Here is a 20322-nt window from a genome sequence, read left to right as displayed (position 1 = left end):
GTTACATCTTCTCGTTTTTAGCAATGTTTTTCCCAGCCTCCTTGCTAATCAGATTGCTCCCTCATCACTCCCAGCATTTTGAGACACATGCATAGCTATGAGTGTGATGTCACCAAGAAATTTTCATGATGTCACTGCCAGTTCTTCCTAGAGTAGTTTTTCCATTTTTCTTTAGAAAATGTTTTTCTCCCTTCAGATAAGGTGTCAAGTGAACTGTATTTAGCATCTTACAAACAATACTTTCCCTACCCAAACAATAACTTAGATTAGCATTAAAAAGGTAAATAACATTAACTACAAGGATAACCAAGTCTGGGAGAGGGAAACTAAAAATTAAACCAGTAGTGGAATCAGAAAGTGAGTACACATTTTACTTGAGCACAAAAAGAGAAAATATTTTTATTATTTTAATCATCATGACAATTCATGAACATATTAGCACAAATTTCTCCTAACAAACAAATATTTCTACACAGTTTTTTTTTACTGTTTTGCACATTTTTACAAGTAAGTGTATTTAAAAATCTATTTTTGTATGCTATTTTCACTAGTATGCTCATTTTTATTCAAACTTTTCCATAATACATGCATTTTTGTAAGCACTGGCCAGTTGGAGAATGGCATCAGAAATATCAGATAACTGAGAATTTCACAGGATTCCCTTGTTTTGGTTATCTTATTGTTCTGGAAAGGGCTAATTTGATCAGAGTCACCTTTAAAGCGAAACCAAATGGCAGTTCTCTTCCATCCCTACTACTGCTGCCACAAATTAAATAAGCAATATGTTAAGTAAAAACCCCTTTGACTGCCCCTTGCTTTGCTGCCATTGGTTCTTGGCAGGATCAAGGATGGAAACACCTGTTGGAAATTGCACAAATCAGGCATGCTAAATTAACACATTTATTCTGTGTAATTACTACATCCATTTGAAATGTTATGTGAAATGCATTGCTTAGTTTTCAAGAGGGGGAAGGGGTGCAGCCCAGACCTTGGCTTCACCTTTTACGATGTTTATGTAACAGAATTTGCTTGGCTTCATCTCTTATGATATTGCTTTTGTTTCATTGTCTTTGCTACTCAGTGAGCAAGCAAGCAGGCAACAGTTTCCAAGGCAATGCTTCCTGGAGCAGAACCATTCAAACATTCTTTGAAATCTTTACACTTAAAGAAAACAACACAAGAACAACAACATGAAAGAATTTTTTTCCAGGTGTTTTTGTTTTTTGATGTGTCATAATTTCAAGTGTTTTTGGTTACTCAACACAGGTAATAAGAGAAGAACTCCTAAACATGCTGTTTCAATAAAACATATTCCATGTTCAGCAACAAAAACATTATCCCTGTGCATGTATACTGCATCAAAGCCAGCGTGATGTGGTGGCAAGGTGCAATTGTGTATAAATAGCCACCTGAGAGGTACCTTCAATGAACACACTGGTACATTGTTCCAAATAGGCATCTACTGGATTATGTCCCTGGACTAACACTGAGAAGACCTGGTTTAAATTCCAGCTCAGATATGATGCTCACTGAGTGACATAGGACCAGACATTCTCCCCCCCCCCGGGTGTTGTGAGGATAAAATGGGGAGGGGAACCACATACATTGCCCTGATGTCCTTAGAGTTAGAGATCGACAGAGCAGTGTGTTTCTGGTCCATGCCAGTTTCACATGTGTTCATTCATAGCATCATTCCATCCTGCTTCTTCATCAGTTTGTGAATTCTTTTTCCTTTTAAGTCCATGTGAAAAATTGCATTACTTCTTGTATGCATCGTGTCCATGAATTTCCCCCTAAAACATGGATTTTAGTACATTTTTGAGACAACAATTGTTTCTCAAAATTCTTATAAGTGTAATGGGAATGGGAGTGCCTTTGTATTCTGAGGAATTAGTAGTGTACAGTGATAACTCTTCTAGAGTCCAGACATTCTTTTTGGGCTCTAGAACCCTTTAATTAACCAGTCACATTTCTTATCTCATGTCCAGTCACCTGCTAATGGGGTGGCTAATTTCTTACCTATTGCTTAGTCACAGGCAGCTCTTGGCAGAGTTTCATGACCACCTGTTAATGGAGCATGGCCTAGAGCAGAGATGCCCCCTTGAACATCACCTTCATAGACCTGAAATAGGACTTTCATCAGCTGAAAAGAACTCTTCACACTGCTTAGCTGCAAGATAAGGTGCCCACCTAAGCTCCACAAGATGATTGTGTCCTTTCATGAGAACATATCCAGTATGATTGTTCATCCTCAAATGCCTTCCCTATTAAGTTGAAGCACAGGGAGGAGAAATGCAGTGGTGCACCTGTAGCAGCAAAATCAGACTCCATCTGCCCAAGCTGCAATAAAACATGCCTCTACTGTATTAGTTTCTACAGCCAAAGTAGTAGGTGCTGTACTACAAAGTAGTAGGTGCTGTAACTCTCCAATGGTTTGACTTTACCCCCAAAGGCACACTCTTCCATTGTCTCTTCCCCCAATTATCTCTTTACCCCCATTGTCTCTTTACCCCCAATGGCACACTCCTCCATTGAGAGCCAGTGTGGTGTAGTGGTTAAGAGCGGTAGACTCGTAATCTGGGGAACCGGGTTCGCTTCCCCGCTCCTCCACATGCAGCTGCTGGGTGACCCTGGGCTAGTCACACTTCTCTGAAGTCTCTCAGCCCCACTCACCTCACAGAGTGTTTGTTGTGGGGGAGGAAGGGAAAGGAGAATGTTAGCCTCTTTGAGACTCCTTCGGTTATTGATAAAGCAGGATATAAAATCCAAACTACTACTACTACTACTACTACTACTACTACTACTCTTCTTCTTCTTCTTCTTCTTCTTCTTCTTCTTCTTCTTCTTCTTCTTCTTCTTCTTCTTCTTCTCCTCTAGACACAGATGTATGCCAACAAAGGTTTCTTTTCATGTAGTCTCTGAAAATTCTTATGTTTGCAAGATCTAAAAGGAAGTTCTCCTCCATGAACTTCAGCATAGACCAATACCTGTGAAAGTGCTACATACCAGCTGCTATAGAGTTGATGTTCTGAGTGACTGAAGGGGTAAAAGCATTTCTTATTCTGTCTGTAATCAAGTTATAATAAACATTTGCTATCCTTCTCTCATGGTTTGGCCATTGCATTTAGATCCACTAAAAGAACTGTTGCTGTTGGCAACATACAAAAGCATAACTGCACTCCAACAAACATATTCATTCAGGAAGTGTGAATCAGATCACTTTGCTTAAAAATGTGGATTGAATGAAATCCTCAAGCATTCCTACTTCAATGAAGGCTGGGGTAAAAACATAGGAAACAAAACTTATGTTTTGACTTTCCGTCTTCTTTTGGCTTTTGTGTAAGAAATGTATAACATTTTAAGCAATTTCCAACCCCATTTAAGATTTCTTAAAACTACCATCAAATGGGTTTTTTCTTATTTTACTAACATCATGGACTTGCAGTACCAGCAACCTGCAAGGACAGAAGAAAATCCCTGCCAAGTCCATGGGGACCCCGCAAGCAGGAAATGCACCCAGTTGATCAATATTATTACCAAATGTTGCACCTTCATATGGAGTGGTGAAACTCACTTAATAGTAGCTAAGTCTATAATAGCTTGTTGGATCAGACTAACTGGGAAGCTGCTCTCCCTGTTTAACTGTTACTCAAGTAGACTCATTTAAATAATAGAACTGTAGAGTTGGAAGGGATCCTAAGGATCATTTAGTCCCACCTCCTGTGAGGCAGGAGTCTCAACTAAATTATAATAGAACCAAAGAATACACATGACTAAACCATGTCCATTAATTTCTATATGTGTACAGACAGTGTTTCGAATTCTCCGCAGCGCTTTTAGTAGAAATGCTCAGAGTTCCAGGTTCTTCAGTGCACTATATTTATTGTGAGCTATATATACAAATATCTACAGGCTATAACACACGAGCAGTTCATACAGTCAAACAGAGTACCTGGCTGCATCTTAAGGCAAATAGGAAGACCTCTAACTCTCTCTCTCTCTCTCTCTCTCTCTCTCTCTGACCACACTCCTCTACACCACCCCACTTACTGCTGGACAGGTTTCCCTTTAAAACTGATGACAGCCAATCAACTGACAGCACATTACTGCTGAGTGATTCTGACCCAGCACTTCCAGAGAAAGTATTGCGGGCTGATTACATCAGCCAGTTGCATCAGCTAGCAAACTCAAGCCTGCAGACTTACTATCTCACACAGCATTCTGTGAATCTCCATAGACAGTAACCAGAAAGCAGAGGAGGAATGACAGCTGGGAGGAGCACAGAAAGAAGAAATATCATGGTACACCTACATCAGCACAACTAGATGCCTCAGCTGCAACAAAACATGCCTCTCTTGTATTTTGGCCATGGGCATATACAACGGTGGATTTTGGAGTGTGCATTTTCTTTCATGGTATTAGCCAGAATGCAAACAGAATGTAAGCTGAATCTAGGATAGCGTATGCAGGAATGTGGGTTTTATACCTTGAAAAAGAATCCTCAGATTTGGAAAAGGGAGCTTCTAGTGGCAACTGTGAACATATTTTTAAAAGAAAAAGAGTGGGAGGGAGAGAACATGCGACAAGTGACAGTTTGGAGGCACACATTTTGATGATAGATGAATTGGCAGAGGGGAGACTTTGACTGGCATCCAAGAATGTATCTATATTTGTAGGATGCAATATTTATTTACTAGCACAGAATATATATTAATATGGTTTGGCATAACTTATGGATCTGTTAAGGTACTTAGATAATAAATATCAATCTGAAATTTGGTATACACTTAACTGACAATGCCCATAACAGAAGATGACTTTAGTAGTCCAGGTGGATGATCTCTCTGTTTGGAGATTAGTACGTATTTCCTTGTTGAATCTGCTGGACTTGTTGGTGGCTTTCAGTGCTCTAGGCCAGGGTTCAACATCCTGGGGCCTTCCAGTTGTTGTGCTGTGCTGTTTGGGGCTGATGGGAGTTGTACTGTAAAACATCTAGAAAGCCCCTGGTTGTCAATCACTGCTCTAGACCATGACATTCTTTGGATAGCATTGGGTATCTGGCATGTATCTTGCAAACGTCATTCCAATGGGGTTGCTCTTTTCTATCTGACAGGGTTTAGAAGGTGGTCATTGGAGAGGCAATATCAGCTCCCTGAGCTCATGTTCCCACTAATATTGTTCAACATCCTCATGGAGCTGTGAATGGAGATTATTCATAGCTTTAGAGTTGGGTGTCATCAAGTGCACACACACAGAGAGAGATGGAGATAAAGAGAGGAATGTTTATACACCCCACAAATTGATGTTGCTATGGGAATAGGATGGCTCTCCTGAACCCAGCTGCCTGGGCTGCATATACAGTTCTGCCTCCTTCACCCCCAGATACATGAAATGTTGTGGACATGCTGCTTTATTTTTGTAGCTCTCTAATCAGTACAGGTCTTACTCTCTGACCCTTCACATCAGATGCCAGCTAGTACTGATCAGGTTATCAGCAGAGGAGGAAGATCAACAGGTGCTCATTGACAGCAACAACTAACGACCAAAGATGTCACTGATGAGGCCAAATCGGTCTGCGCACTGATGTTAACAATTTAAGAACATAAGAAGAGCCTTCTAGATCAGGCCAAGGGCCAATTAAGTCTACTATCCTATTCTCACAGTGGCCAACCAGATGCCCATGGGAAGCCCGCAAGCAGAAGCTGGGTGCAAGAGCATTCTCCTCACCTGCAGTTCTCAGGGCTGGGTATTCTAAAGTATGCTGCCTCCAGCAGCGGAGATCACAGCCAGTATAGCTACTAGTTTTCAATAGCTTTACTGTCTATGAATTGCTCTATCCGGACATTGAGGTCCTCCTCCGAGGGCCTTCTGGTGGTTCCCTCACTGCGAAAAGCCAAGTTACAGGGAACCAGGCAGAGGGCCTTCTCGGTAGTGGCACCAGCCCTGTGGAACGCCCTCCCACCAGATGTCAAAGAGAACAACAACTACCAGACTTTTAGAAGACATCTGAACGCAGCCCTGTTTAGGGAAGCTTTTAACGCTTGATGCATTACTGTATTTTAATATTTTGTTGGAAGCCATCCAGAGTGGCTGGGTGGCTTATTATTATTATTATTATTATTATTATTATTATTATTATTATTATTATTATTATTATTATTATTGGGAGCTACATGCTGTGAGTATTCTATTCTCTCCATTCACTAGTTACCTGCTGTCCCTATTGTATCAATGCTGTCCTCTAAGTCCCAGCACTGCAGCTCACTAGGCTTCTAGCATTAGCATGTAAACACTTAAAGTGTTGCTGTCCAAATGTCTTTGGCACATGTATTTTAGCCTATGGTGCTTTGGCCGCTCTGAATTGCTATATCATGTAACCTTGTGCTCTCATTCCCTAGTTCTACCCCCTCCGCCAATTTAAATTATTTTTATTTTATTTTCACCACCATCTTCATCCCAGGAGAAAGAATTGTTCCAGACTGGACCCTCCTCAGCTCCTGTCAGCTTTCCCTCTGCAATCTGTTTAAAGCTGCTCTTCCACCTTTTTTCTTTTCTTTTATTCATCAGTCATCTAGTTCCATTCTGCTTTAAGACTTCTGTCCAGCAGGCAGATTAGCTGTATGCATGATGAGCTGTGTAATACACTAAAATGCCCACAAACACCAATGGATTTCTAGCAGCTTATCTATTTGTATTTGTGTTCTTGTATTTTGGATGATGGGAGACACAAACTTTACTTAACTCTCCTGAGGCATTGAAGCAATTGGTGTCTGCCTTTTTCTATGCCTGGGACTTCTTATTTTTTGAAGCACCATCCTTTTATACATACAATGGCTATTTTGATAGCTGCCAACATGCACTTGCTCCTTTATCACTTGACAGCTGCCTATCCTGATGCTACACATGTTCAGAGAGAAAAATGGTTATCCATGGATGAGAGAGTTTGGTTGTTGCTGAGTTTAGTAGCTTCGAAATTCTGGCTTCCTCCCTGTTGTCACCCCCCACTTCCTTGTTTCCTCTTTGATCCATTTATGTGATTTTTGTGTGGCCCTGGTATGTTTTTGACTGGGTGCAGTTTCCTCCTGGAAGGAAGATAAGAGCTTTCCCCGTATTTTCCTCCAACTCCCACAGAAAACCACAATGTTCAGAGCCTCCTCAGCTCACTTTTCAGCCAAATCACAGAGACCTAATTCTTGCCAAGTCTTTGCGAGATTTCGCCATGGAACAGTGGGGCTTTCCTTTGCTAGTACCTGCTGTAGGAAAAGCGGAAAACTCTCCCATAGAACTATTTGCATTTTGGGGACTAATAACCCTTTCCTTCGCATCTGATTGGAGCCTGAATACCAAGCCTCATTCAAATCACTCGCCCAGTTGTCTCTCTCAGCTTCCAGGGATTGACTTTGTTGGCAGGGGCCCCCCAGACCAGAACATGCATTTCTGCACTATAGAGATGCAGTGCTCATGGAATGAGAGTAGATTTGAACATAAGCTCCAGGAGGATACATGATACCATACAATATGCTTTCCTTGCTGCTGAAATACCTTTCCAACAGCCGCCTTCCAATTCTGGCTTGCACTTTAATTACCTTGAAAATTGGCTGCTTCCACAAACTCTTAAAATATGCTCTCTGTGTTGCACAGGGCATTTTACAAGAAATACAGTGACTAAGGACCAATGCAAAGTCACAAATAAGCATCCCCACAAAAGATGCTCTCTGTGGCTTGGCATTATAGGAAGCTGCCTAGTCAGACCATTGGTCCATCTAGTTCAGTACTGTAACACTGTAATGCATGGCAGTAGCTTTCCAGGGTATCAGACTGATGTTCTTCACACCCTTAAGTGGAGATCACAGGTATCAAGCCTGGGGCCTTCTGCATGCTCTACTGTTGAGCTACAGCCCCCACTTGGTCACATTTCTACCACCACAAACTACCTCTGCAAGCACTCTCAGTGTGATGGTGGAGGGAAGATGTTCTGTAAGAAAACCAAGCCTGAAGGCATGTAAATCATATTCATTTTGAAAAATTATTATGTTGCATTATGTTAATTACATACAAATGTGTGCTCATTCTTATAGCACCCAGCTAAGATGACGATATGTTGAAGATGCAAATATTTCATATTCAATCCTCAGGTGAAAAAAGTGAAAATTCAAAATTATATTCTCAACAAATTAAACACACAAGTTATTTTTATAGAAGGATAGCTCTTAACTTTGCCAGCATGAACCTTCTTTGTTCTAATATCACTTTTTTAAAAATGACATTATAGCACTATAATTTTAAGTTTCTTTTCTTTACATAACAGGATTGACATTTGTTTTCAATACTTTGCATAATGTGCAAAACACGTTGTAGTTATCATTCACACTATTAATTCCAGAGATTGAATGGCACTTGCTTACTATAGATTGAAAAGAAAACAATGGTTCAAAAAATGTATCTGAGGAGCCTTGTGAAGGTTGTCACTTCAAAATTTGACTGACACTGGTCAGATTCACCAGCTGTGATAAAAATTAAACCCAAAGGCCGAGAAGTGATCTAATCCTAAAAAATGAAACAATTTTATTTCATGTTGCTTTGAATACAGTGCAGCTAATGAAGCCATTTGCTAGGCAAAAGTGCTGATGGCTTCTGTATGGCAGGAAGGAAAAAGTGGCAGTGGTGGTGGGCAGGGGGTAATTATCACCTTTACCTTTGGGCACCAGGATGATGCAGTCAGCACTGTACAAAGACATGGGGGCTGGTTAGATGGTCACTCCTGCTGACATTAGCAACCTGAGCTGATGCTAGAATGGCTTACCAGACAACACAACACATCCACTATGGATGTGTTGGAGGAACTGGGTGGAGGAAGGAATTAATTTCCTTCCTGAGCAAAAATCATATATGATATAAGCCAACAGGTGCATGATCAGCCAAGGCAGTTGCTACGGCAATGGTCCAGTGCTGGCTATATAAGTGATTAAGGCACATCTGCTAATTGTCAGGGTGTCAGGGTCAGTCAGTGAGTAAGTTGTAGTCTGTGTTATGTCCTAAATTGCTGCAGTAACAGGAATACTTTCTATTTGTACATATCTGCATCTGCAAAAGCCTATAAGCTGTATCTATGTATCACTGTCCAGAGCCGTCGTACTGAAGCCTTATCTTCTGCAGCAGTAAACTTATTGGACCTTATGCTGCCTTTGCATGGAATTGGGGGACAAGAAGAAGAAGAAGAAGAAGAGTTTGGATTTGATATCCCGCCTTTCACTCCCCTTCAGGAGTCTCAAAGCGGCTAACATTCTCCTTTCCCTTCCTCCCCCACAACAAACACTCTGTGAGGTGAGTGGGGCTGAGAGACTTCACAGAAGTGTGACTGGCCCAAGGTCACCCAGCAGCTGCATGTGGAGGAGCGGAGACACGAACCCGGTTTCCCAGATTACGTGACTACCGCTCTTAACCACTACACCACACTGGCTCTACATAGCAGACAACATCTGCTATGTGGGTATCTTACCTCAGATTCCTATAAAGATGGATGAATCTGCCAGTTTCAGTTCTTTGGGTTTCTCATTTGTCCAATCTTAAATTCAATTCTTCACATTTCTGCAGCGATTTGTGAAATCCTCATGAAAAATTGTCAGCCTATTAGTACAAAATTCTCCTAACGAACATGTTTTTGTATATAGTTTTGACTAACATACACATTTTGCAAGCAATTTCCCATAATATAGTGTATTTTTTATATGTTATTTCCACTAACAGATGTGTTTTAAGAGCATTTCCGCAATATGCATCACAAATTTCAGAGAAGTGTGAAGTTTGAAGGATAGCTGTGTTTCAGTTTGTGTACTGGTTTGAGAAGTGTGAATTAGGCAGTTTATCAGTGAATAACAGACACCACTGTTTTCCTCTCAGGTTTCGTAGACTGAGGGCAAGTTAGCGTTGTCCTTTCTCTCTCATTTGGCTTCATGACCATGCTACATGATAACAACCCCCTCCAAACAAAAACCAGGAAAAGTTCGAGTAAGAACTTTCGTTCAATCTATTCATTTACTCTGCATTATCTTGTTCTGACCTGGCTGCTGAAGCTGAGTGTGTTAGTAAATGGATTGTTAAGGTTTTCCTTTGTTCAAGCTTAAGGATGTCTAATGGAATGTTCAATGACACAGTGGATCCAATTGTATTTACCATAAAAGATCTGAACCTCAAACTCATTCAACAAGATTTTCTATCTAGGTTTATTATTTGCAGGGAGATGACATTTTGCATTTTTGGGGGGTGGGGGAGAGATGGCATTTTGTAATTTAAGGCATCAGTTTAGCCATAGTCTCTCTGTGTGTGTCACTTGACCTTTTTAAAAATAATGTCTTCAGCCTTTTTTTTTTTTTTGTTAAGAGACATGAAAACTGAATAGTCTGATAATACATTAGCATACCATTTAAAATGTAGCTCACGGATGCAAATTCCAATACAAGATGTTTGCACCATCCCGATCTATGTCTGCTGTTGCATCTGTACCATATATAAATAATAACAACAGCAAAAACCCTCAAGGGTAGATCATCTAGCAAAAGCTTTCAGGGATTGTGCAAGTCTGAAGTGGTGAGCTGTGGTATGTAATTCATAAAGTATTAAGGATGGGGTAGGGCTGTAGGTCAATGGCAGAAAATGATTTGCATTTTAATGCTCCTATGTTCCATCTCCAGTATCTCAAAAGGCCTAGGGAAAAGCCCCGTCTGAAATACAGAAGAGCAATTGCCAGATGGACCAATGGTCTGACTCCATATATAAGGCAGCTTCTTATGTTCCTAAAATAAACCTAACATGAGAAGAGATGTCTTTGAACACATCACTCAGTTTATTTATGCACTTACAATGTTGCCCAATATGAGATGGGTGAACTTCAACTATTTTCAGACAAACTGTGAGAAACTGGTTTCAAGTGGAAAGGCTTTATTTATTATTATTACAGAAGTAGAGCTTGTTAAGTATAACTTAGTAGAGTCATGTGCTATGGAACAGCTCAAAATGAACATAAATTAATCTGGGTCATTCAAAGTTTGCAAGGCAAGGTGAAGATCTGACATGTAAAAGGACTGAGTTATTGCATAATAGATTGGATGTCTTGGATTGAATAAAGACCTGAATTTGATATGTGGGAAAGGGGAACAGGAAGAAGTACATCTTAAAGCTTTTGAACACAAAGAAAAATGTATTCGACTTGATCCAGATCCTGACCTTCAATGCCCCACCAGAAAGCACATTGGCAAATTATTTTCCTTTAACTTTATACCCTACCTTTTGGCCAAATTGGCCACCAAAGTGGCTAATAACATACTTTCTTAATCTATATTCTGTTCTCAAAGTTTCAAAAATAACAGAGCCTGGAAGGTTTGGTAGTAGCCCATTTCTGTGCATTTCTTTCCTCTATGACAGAGATGGGGAACTTGTGGTCAGATGTTACTGGATTACAACTCCTGTAATTCCTGACCATTGGCCATGCTGGCTGAGGCTGATGGGAATCCAACAACATCTAGAGGTTTCCCTTCCCTGCTCTTCAGGTTTATAAAATCTTCTCCTGAGATTTCTCTAGAAGTGATCTGGTTACTGGTGCCCCATAGCTTTGGCTTAGCAAGTTTATGGTCATGGGTCATATGTAGTATGTTATTTAAGTATTGGAGCTTGCCAGCTCTTTGATAAAATCTGTTTCTATGGCTACAGACCTGAAATGTGAGGCTATTTTAACTGAATGTAGTTTATATTTCACATCTGTTTTTTAAACACACTTTAAGCCCTTAGGATAGAATGCCATGTAGTATTGAATAGATGTGTGAGCAGTGGAAAAAGCTGAAGAGAGACCATCAATTCCAGCTTACCGTCAAGAGCAGGAGTTTTAGTTTCAAGTGATAGATTGGAGAATCACAGGGCAGGGATGGGGAACCTATGGCCCTCCAGGTGTTGCTGATTGTGTTTGCTGGGGATAATGGGAACTGGAATCCATCAACATCTGGAAAGCCACATATTCCTCATTCTTGTCATAGCGTCCATATTTCTGTTCAAGTGTTATCCTTGAAAAGGGATGCTGACATGAGATGGGGAGATATGATCACATGTGGAGGCCCATCCCCCAACTACCCCAACAGAAGGAAGCCTCATTGGCTCCACCAACAACAGAATGTCTAGATCACAGAATCACAGAATCGTAGAGTCATCTAATCCAACCCCCTGCAGTGCAGGAAATTCAGCTAAAGCTTTCATGGGCAGATGGCCATCCAACCTCTTATGACTGGGCTTTGAAGAGCATTCAAAAGAATATACTTAGAAGCTTCCTTATGTTGACACAGGGTTCCCCATTACAGCGAGGTTTCAAAGTGCATTCAGCCGAATGTGCTTGGAAGCCCCCTTCAAAGTCTCCTGCACCGTGTGTGAACATCGGGGTGGAGCAAGTGGGGATATGGAACCTGGTGTAGGGTATGTGCACACAACTCTACAACACCTGCCTGTTTTGGAACTCCCTGTTCAGACATAACTGCTGGTCAGAGGTCTTGTGAGCAATTGTAAATTTGATGATGTTTCCCTGTTAAAGAGTGTATGAATTCTGAGTCAGCCCCCCTAGAGACAAGTGAGTTGTTTTTGTTTAATTTCCCTTTCCTTCTGGTTGGTAGCTTTTGTTTTTGTTCAGCAGAGCTAGGTGTGCCCTTGTTGTGGCCGAATATGGTTAGTCACTTCATATATAAGACTGTCGGTGGAATTATTGCGGCACATTTGGCCGAGGAATTCTGAAGGCGTTTGGCTGCTCCCTGTGAAACAGCTTCTTAAAGAATATATGTCTGGCTCCAAATAACATAGATACCTTCACTTGGTTTGTGTGGGAAGTACGGAAAATATCACCTAGGTTGGGCTGTGTGAAAATAAAGGATTTTTTTGTAGCGGAGGCTTTTTTTTTTGAAGGAAGTCTTAGTCTGCTTAATAGAGGAATGGTTCAGTGTTATGCAGTGCGCATATTTCATGGAAAAATGGGTTTGCTATCAAGACTCAGTGAAGTAGAAGCAAACACATGAAGGACTGAGCCCCAAATGAACTGAGTTGGTATCAGGGCAGGGCAGATGTTAAGGTCTTTACTATTCATTTTTGCTAAAAGGAACAAATTTCATTCGGAGGGCTGCAGAAAATGAGCTGGGTGCTTAGGTGTCTCAAATATAGGCAGATTTCTTTCCACTTAACCAGCAGTGATCATGGCAGGTCAATACTTAAGTGAAGAAGATGGGGGGGGGTAAGATGAAGGGCAGGTAATAAATTGTAACAATGATAATGCCAATGTATAAGATTTTCATATAATTATGCATATGCAAAACACAACAAATGTCTTCTCTTTGGTGTTTCATTTCCTGACCTTCTGCAGCAGATTTTTATGGACTATCCAAAGACTCAGTTTTTGAAGGATTCCAGTTGTGTATCACCTTCACATAGTATGGTGGTTATAGCAAATAAAGGTTTTGTAATGTTTCTTATAGTTGCACTGCATAATGGGTTTTGTGATCAGCTACTGAAATCCCCATAGATGTACATTCTGGATTTGTTTATACACAAGAAATTGTATGATTCATGTAGAAATCTGAAAGCTTCATCCTAACCTGCCTCTAAAATCTAGAGCATAAAGTCCTCTAGGATTTTGAATCCAAATTGGGGTGGGGGGTGAGAGAAGCTTCCTTTAAAAAGGGAGCATTTCTCTCTTTGCAGAGGAAGCAGTCGGGTGAAAAGAAAAAAAGCCCCATGAATCCAAGTGATCCAAACAATTTTACTTGCATAAGGAAAAATACTCCTTTTTAGGAGCATGTATTTCTCTGTAGGAGGGACACGGGTGGTGCTGTGGGTTAGACCACAGAGCCTAGGACTTGCTGATCAGAAGGTTGGCGGTTCGAATCCCCGCGACGGGGTGAACTCCCGTTGCTCGGTCCCTGCTCCTGCCAACCTAGCAGTTCGAAAGCACGTCAAAGTGCAAGTAGATAAATAGGTACCGCTCTGGCGGGAAGGTAAATGGCATTTCCGTGCACTGCTCTGGTTCGCCAGAAGCGGCTTAGTCATGCTGGCCACATGACCCGGAAGCTGTACGCCGGCTCCCTCGGCCAATAAAGTGAGATGAGCGCCACAACCCCCGAGTCGGTCACAAATGGACCTAATGGTCAGAGGTCCCTTTACCTTTATTCCTCTGTAGAGACATCTGCTCACCTGGACCTTCTCCCACCATGATGCAGCTGCTTAGTAGGTCCCTCCTTCTTGCATTTTCTCCTCCTTTTCACCACACCTGCCTATCCCTCCTATGTACTGCCCCAAGGCAGCCCTAGATTGCTCTGGTCCATGCAGCCTGACCTTTGGTGACCAGGAGCTACTTGACCAAGGCCTGAATTTCTCCAGATCAGCCCGATTCCATTTGGGACTCGTTGGAATCCACTGCACAGCTCTAACAGATAGGACATCATAATTCAAAGCACTTGTGCTTTCCTATCAAAGTGTAACCTGGTAGTTTTGTAGCTTCTTCACTGAGCTGATTTCCCATGGAAAAAAACAACCTACAATGTGGGTGAAAAATATAAATGCCTGGTCATATGTTCAGTGATTATGCAAAATGTCCCTTTATTGTGCCCATCCTTCTGTTTTCCAGCTTCTCTGCTTGCTGAATCTATGTCGGGGTGTGAAAATCTGTGATGCATTGAATTAACAGGAGGCGGCGTAAAACATGTTTAAATTTATAAGAAAATAAAACAGCGCAAGGGAAATTAATTTTACAGGTTGTGTATTCCTTCATGTCGCTTTCGGTAAATGCTTGCTATTGCATATGTGTGTGTGTGTGTGTGTGTGTGTGTGTGTGTGTGTGTGTGGCTTTCAGGTGATAGTGCTGGGAAACCACAACTCCTGGGCTTCTTGCAAACTATAGAATTTGTATCTGGCTAGGCTTTAGAAGCCTTCTTGACTGCAAAACTTCTGCTCTAGATATAACACATCTTTCTGGAGGTAAAGGATTGCCAAGCCCATCCCTAATGGAGAATAATGAGCAGAGCAATCAAAACCCAATGAAATGACAGATCTGAACACAGCAGAGTGCAAAAGGAAGTCAGGCGGCTTCCTTTGATAAGTGCGTCACGAGAGACTATCAAAAGGAAAGGTAAGAAAATAAAAGCCTCCTATTCTGTGATAAAGCTTGCTTGAAGCGGAAATGTCAGAGGCTGTTGCTTTTTTAACCACTTGTTCCTCTTGCCTTTATCTCAATTCACGTTGGGTGAATGAGGGTTATTTGTTTTCCCTCCTCTATAGTCTTTTCCTGCCTTATCAAAGACTGCTGGTTGCTTTCACTTGGGCACGCGCTCGCTGGGAAGCCACATTTAGTAATGTAAATGTATTTTCTTTCCCTGAAGCAGCAGCAACGAAAGAATTGCACCACTTTGCTTGTCTCTGCCTCAAATGAACATGAGAGCAGAACAGAGGGAGGTTGACTGACAGCGACAGCAAGAGAGGACTCCAGGGGATGGAGCCTTTTGGGTGAAGGCTGCAGAATGCTCTATCTAGCCCTTGCATTGTCCTCTGTTGATGTAGCATATGCAACCAAGTGCAGAATGGAAAGTGAGTAGCAGCCCTCAGCCATAGACTCTCTGGGTACATTCAGATAAACGGCTCTTCTTCAGTGTGCATTGATTCCCCCCCCCCCGCCCCCAGTCTCTTTGCATTGGAAAACAAGTGTTTATATATAGCGGACAGATGAAGAATGGGAAGTTTTCTACTTTCTGAAATTTTATTTTGCTCTCTCTTTTAACCTCTTTTCTACTCTTTTTTCTTTATTTCTCTCTTTTTCTTTACCTACGCCTTTTCTCCTTAAAGTCTTAGTTCAGATTTAAAAAAGGGTAAAAGATATTTGATATTAAGCTTTGTATTTTCCCCTCTATATTCCCTAATAAAACATTATTATTTTTTTAAAAAAGGAAAACAATTGGGCCTACCTTGTCTTATGGACTACCCAATTTCACTGCATCTCCAACCAATGCTCAGTGGACAACTTTTCACAGCTCGACTTACCTTAGACTTTAGAGGAAGAACTGGCTCCACCTGATTCTCAAAATGCAGCAATTGCAAACAGCCAATGTACTCTATAAACTGCCTCTCAGGCCATAGGATCCCAGTGAAGTGCACACATAAAATAGGGACCTTTCACTTAACGAAGATTCAGCAGTTTCTCTCCTGTGTCTGAGCTTTGTCTTACTCTAATGCTTTTTAGCTCCTCTTTATCTGCATTATTTCAACTCCCCCTCTCAAATTCATGGCTGAGGGGCAGACAGTTCTGGATAAGACTCCAGTGCCCCATTTAAAAAATAAAAAATAAAAATAAAATTCTCCCCATCCTCTCTGTGTTTAGGTTTCATCCCCCCCCCCTTATAAACTAAACATTTGGTTCTTCAGTAAACTTTGCTGCTTAGAAGAACGAGGGGTGTCACAAGGGGGGTGTCATGCCAAGGGTGGTGCTCATACCCCCTGCAGGTGGATTTCCGCGATTGGCGTCCAACCCTTCCTAAAAAAGCCCAACAACTTTGGGGGACCCTAAAAAAGCTCAACAACTCACACCGGGTACCACCTGACCTTGCTACGCCTCTGAGAACAACCTCTTCAAAAGACAGAAGGGATTAATTTTATAAGAAAGAACAGAGCATCAAAACAGTGATCCTCACACACACTGTGCTAGACCCCTGGGAAAAGGTGGCACATCAGAGGAGCCATAATACACTGCAGACGTCAGATCTCCCTGGAGACCTAGAGATGGGACAATAGACTGCTCTGCCTCCTTTCTTTTAGCAAATGTTTTGTGCCACTGGGGAAGTGGTAATTCTGTATTGATTCTGTATTGATTTGTTTTGGATGTTTGTATGTGATGCCAATAAAAGGTTTGGTGATCATGATGATGTTCTGTGCCTTCCATGGGCCACACCCGGCAAAGGGGTTGAAGGTAGCGCCAACTGGATGCAGGGATATATTTCAGAAATCTCATTGATACCTCACTGAATCATAGAGTTAGAACGGACCTTGAGGATCATCTAGTCCAACCCTCTGCAGTGCAGGAATGTGGACCCCCCTTACGGGGATCAAACCTGCAACCTTGGTGTTGTCAGCGACACACTCTAAATTCTATCTTGTTTAATAAAGTAGCTCACATAACGGATGGTATCAATAGAATTTTAAGCAGAGAATATTTCCAAAGTTTTTACATGAGCCAAAGAGCCCCTGAAGTCCAGGGAAGTTTGACTGAGTTCTCTGGCACCCCTGTGTACTAAGTCTATCACAGTGAGAGGGTGAGTAGGAATTCTCAAATCTATCACGGTTCTTTTTTCACTGCCATCACATGTTAATTTTGGCCATTCCCCTGAAGATTCTGCCAAGTGGCTTCTGTGTCCCTGAAGTAGGCATTTAATTGCATAGAATGCAGCCTAGGCAAACTGATTAGTTTTAAAATATGACTGACGAAGAAATAATTGCCATAAGATATGCAAAAGAATTGTCAGTGAGGGATGATGAATGGGATTGATTTTTACACAGTGCAAAAATAAAGAAAAGCATGGATTTTGCACAACTTTGTTGTCTCATTTAATGATTCATATTTGTTATTTGTCAAAACAAAAGGAGACTAATGATTTCGGATGACTACACAAATGGACAGTGCCGTTTCAGCTGCTCTGATGGCCACCCTGGGATTTAGAAGTGAAATGCCTGCAGGCCACTGGGGATAAATAGCAAAAGGCTGTTCCAGTGAATTGATTCTTAGATGACAGAGGCAACCATTTCTGAAGAAAATAATACGTTCTGTGAGCTCCCCCCCCCGTTAAAAAAGGAACACACAACGATTGAATTGTAGGGGAAAGGAGCACTCCTTAATGTTTTTGGATGTGCTGCCTTCACTGCTGTTTCAGAAGGCTCCAAGGAGATACAATATGACTTCATCCACCTACCACAATCTCTTTGTGGCCTGACCACTGTAGTTCATGCACTGGTTGTTGCAATGGCTTCTATGTGAAGCTGCCTTTGGGCCTGGTTTGGGAAAATGAGGTGGCCTGACTGCTGATGTTTAAACACCTGCACTGGCTATCCATCTACTATCAAGCCAAGTACAAGGTCCCAGTATTAATATACAAAGCCCTAAACAACTTAGGTCCGGGGCACTTTAGGGACCACCTGAACCCCTATATCCCAACTAAGACCATCTGAAGAAGCATTGCTGATTGTTCCCCAAGTTGGTGAGGTTAATTTGGGAATAGCAAGAAACCGTGCCTTTTAGTGTCATTGATCCAGTATTGTGGAATGGTCTGAGTCATTGATCCAGTATTGTGGACTGAGACTGAGCAGGCGCCTTCTGTTTCAACTTTTAAATGCCTGTTGAAAACTTTTGCATTCCATCAGGCTTATGGAGGCATGCAAGAATACATCTTTTCATAATAATTTGGTGATTTCTGATTTTAATTCTTTCATATTTTTATTATATGTTATTGTAATGGTTCTAGGGGTTGCTCGTGCGTAAATCGGCGCCACACCTGACTGGGTTGCCTGAGTGAACCCTTTCTGGACAGCCACACGCTCATGGCTGTCTCAATCACTGGCAGAATCCGTCAGTGGGCGTTTCTTGAACTTCTTCCAGCAAAGAAGCTCTTTGACGCCTAGTCTCCGCCTAGTCTCCCTGCGAGGAAACCTTCTGCGCAGGGAGGGTGTGGGCAGCGGAGGACCCGTGCTCTCCCCACTGGTCCCCGGCAAGGAGTCATGGAGCCACCTCGCCGATTCCCCCATCTGCCCCCCTTTTCCACTGGTGCTACGCTGATTTCCTTCCTCAGAAGATGTGCTGCTTCTCTCCCTCCCGAGACGCTCTCCGGAGCCCTCTGGAGCCCTCCCTCTCCCTCTGGCTCCGATGGCAGTTCCCTGACATCCACCTCCTCCCCAGGACCCCCTCCACTCCCGGCGCGATTTTCCGACACAACCTCGTCTCTTTCCTCGGCCAACGATGCGGGGAATCCCCTGAAGGAGCTGTCACCATCCTCTGAGGATTCAAAACCAGCCTCCCACCCGCTCCGATCTCTCCCCGCTGGGTGGACCTCCCAGTCTGATTCTTCTCCCTCTGACACCTCTCCTCCCTCCTCTTCGGAGGTAGGAAAACCCACAAAGTCCCCTTCGTCGTCTGTGGTTCCAAATTCTTCCTCCCAGAATCTCGTTAGTGGTTTGGGCTTATCCGGGAACAAACTGTGGAATTCTTCCAACATTGATTGACTCAGCGGGGACCCACGTGTTTTCTGACCTGGGTTCTCCCTCCCAAGCTACCAAGTACTCCACCTGGCGACCTCGCCACCTTGAATTGAGTATTTCCGTGGCTTGGTTGCGGTGTTCCCTCTCCTCTACCCATGGGTGGGTGGTGACTCCTCGCTCCCGCCCCGGAAATTCCCGCCCCTCCCTGTACAGTGTGAGTAGGGACCTATGGAACACTGGATGTCTCTTCATGCTGTCCGGCAACTTGAGTTTGAACGCCACTGGGTTCACCTGCTGTGTTACCTCAAAAGGCCCCAGCCGCCTCGGCTGCAACTTCTTGCACCCTCCCTTTAGGGGTAACCCTTGGGTTGACAACCACACCCGGTCTCCTACCCGTATGGCCTCCCCCTCCCGACGGTGCTTGTCCGCCTGCCTCTTGTAAACTTCCTTGGCCCACTCCAAGTTCATCTTGAGTTGCTGGTGCAAGGCCTCCATTTCTTCCATAAACTGCTCGGCCGCGGGTACACTCCATTCTTCCTCCCCCCTCCCCGGGAAGGCCCTGGGGTGACACCCATAATTGGCCATGAACAGGCTCATTCCCGTGGACACATGTTCAGCATTATTGTACGCAAATTCAGCTAAAGCTAGTTTCTCTACCCAATCGTTCTGTCTCTCGCCAACGTAGCAGCGTAGGTATTGCTGGAGTATACTATTCGCTCTCTCTGCTTGTCCGTTGGTTTCTGGGTGTCTTGCCGTCGAGAAGCTCACCTCCACCTGTAGCAGGCTCATGAGCTTCCTCCAGAACCTGGAAGTAAATTGTTTCCCGCGATCCAAGATTACCCTCGAGGGAGCCCTGTGCAGTCTGAAAATGTGATCCGCAAACAACCTGACTATCTCCTCTGCCGTCACTGTGTGTGAGCAGGCTATGAAATGGCAGATTTTTGTCAGTAGATCGACTACCACCATGACTGCTGTCTTCTCCCTTGACTTGGGCAAATCTGTCATAAAATCAATAGACACCACATCCCAGGGCCTTCCCGGTGTAGGTAAGGGTTCCAGTAACCCTGCTGG

General features: G+C 42.8%; 1 long non-coding RNA gene across 1 annotated transcript; it reads left to right on the top strand.

The window, feature by feature from the left end:
• Nucleotides 1-9941: 9941 nt before the first annotated feature.
• LOC308589176 lies at nt 9942-15598 on the top strand. Its single transcript, XR_014009130.1, has 3 exons — nt 9942-10008; nt 14977-15148; nt 15399-15598. It is a non-coding gene; the product is annotated as an uncharacterized lncRNA (long non-coding RNA).
• The last annotated feature ends 4724 nt before the right edge of the window (nt 15599-20322 follow it).

The sequence above is a fragment of the Podarcis bocagei genome, assembly GCF_964188305.1.
Source record: "Podarcis bocagei genome assembly, chromosome: 6".
NCBI classification, from domain to species: Eukaryota; Metazoa; Chordata; class Lepidosauria; order Squamata; family Lacertidae; genus Podarcis; species Podarcis bocagei.
The sequence above is the reverse complement of the archived record's forward strand: the minus strand, read 5'-3'. Positions and strand labels throughout refer to the sequence as shown.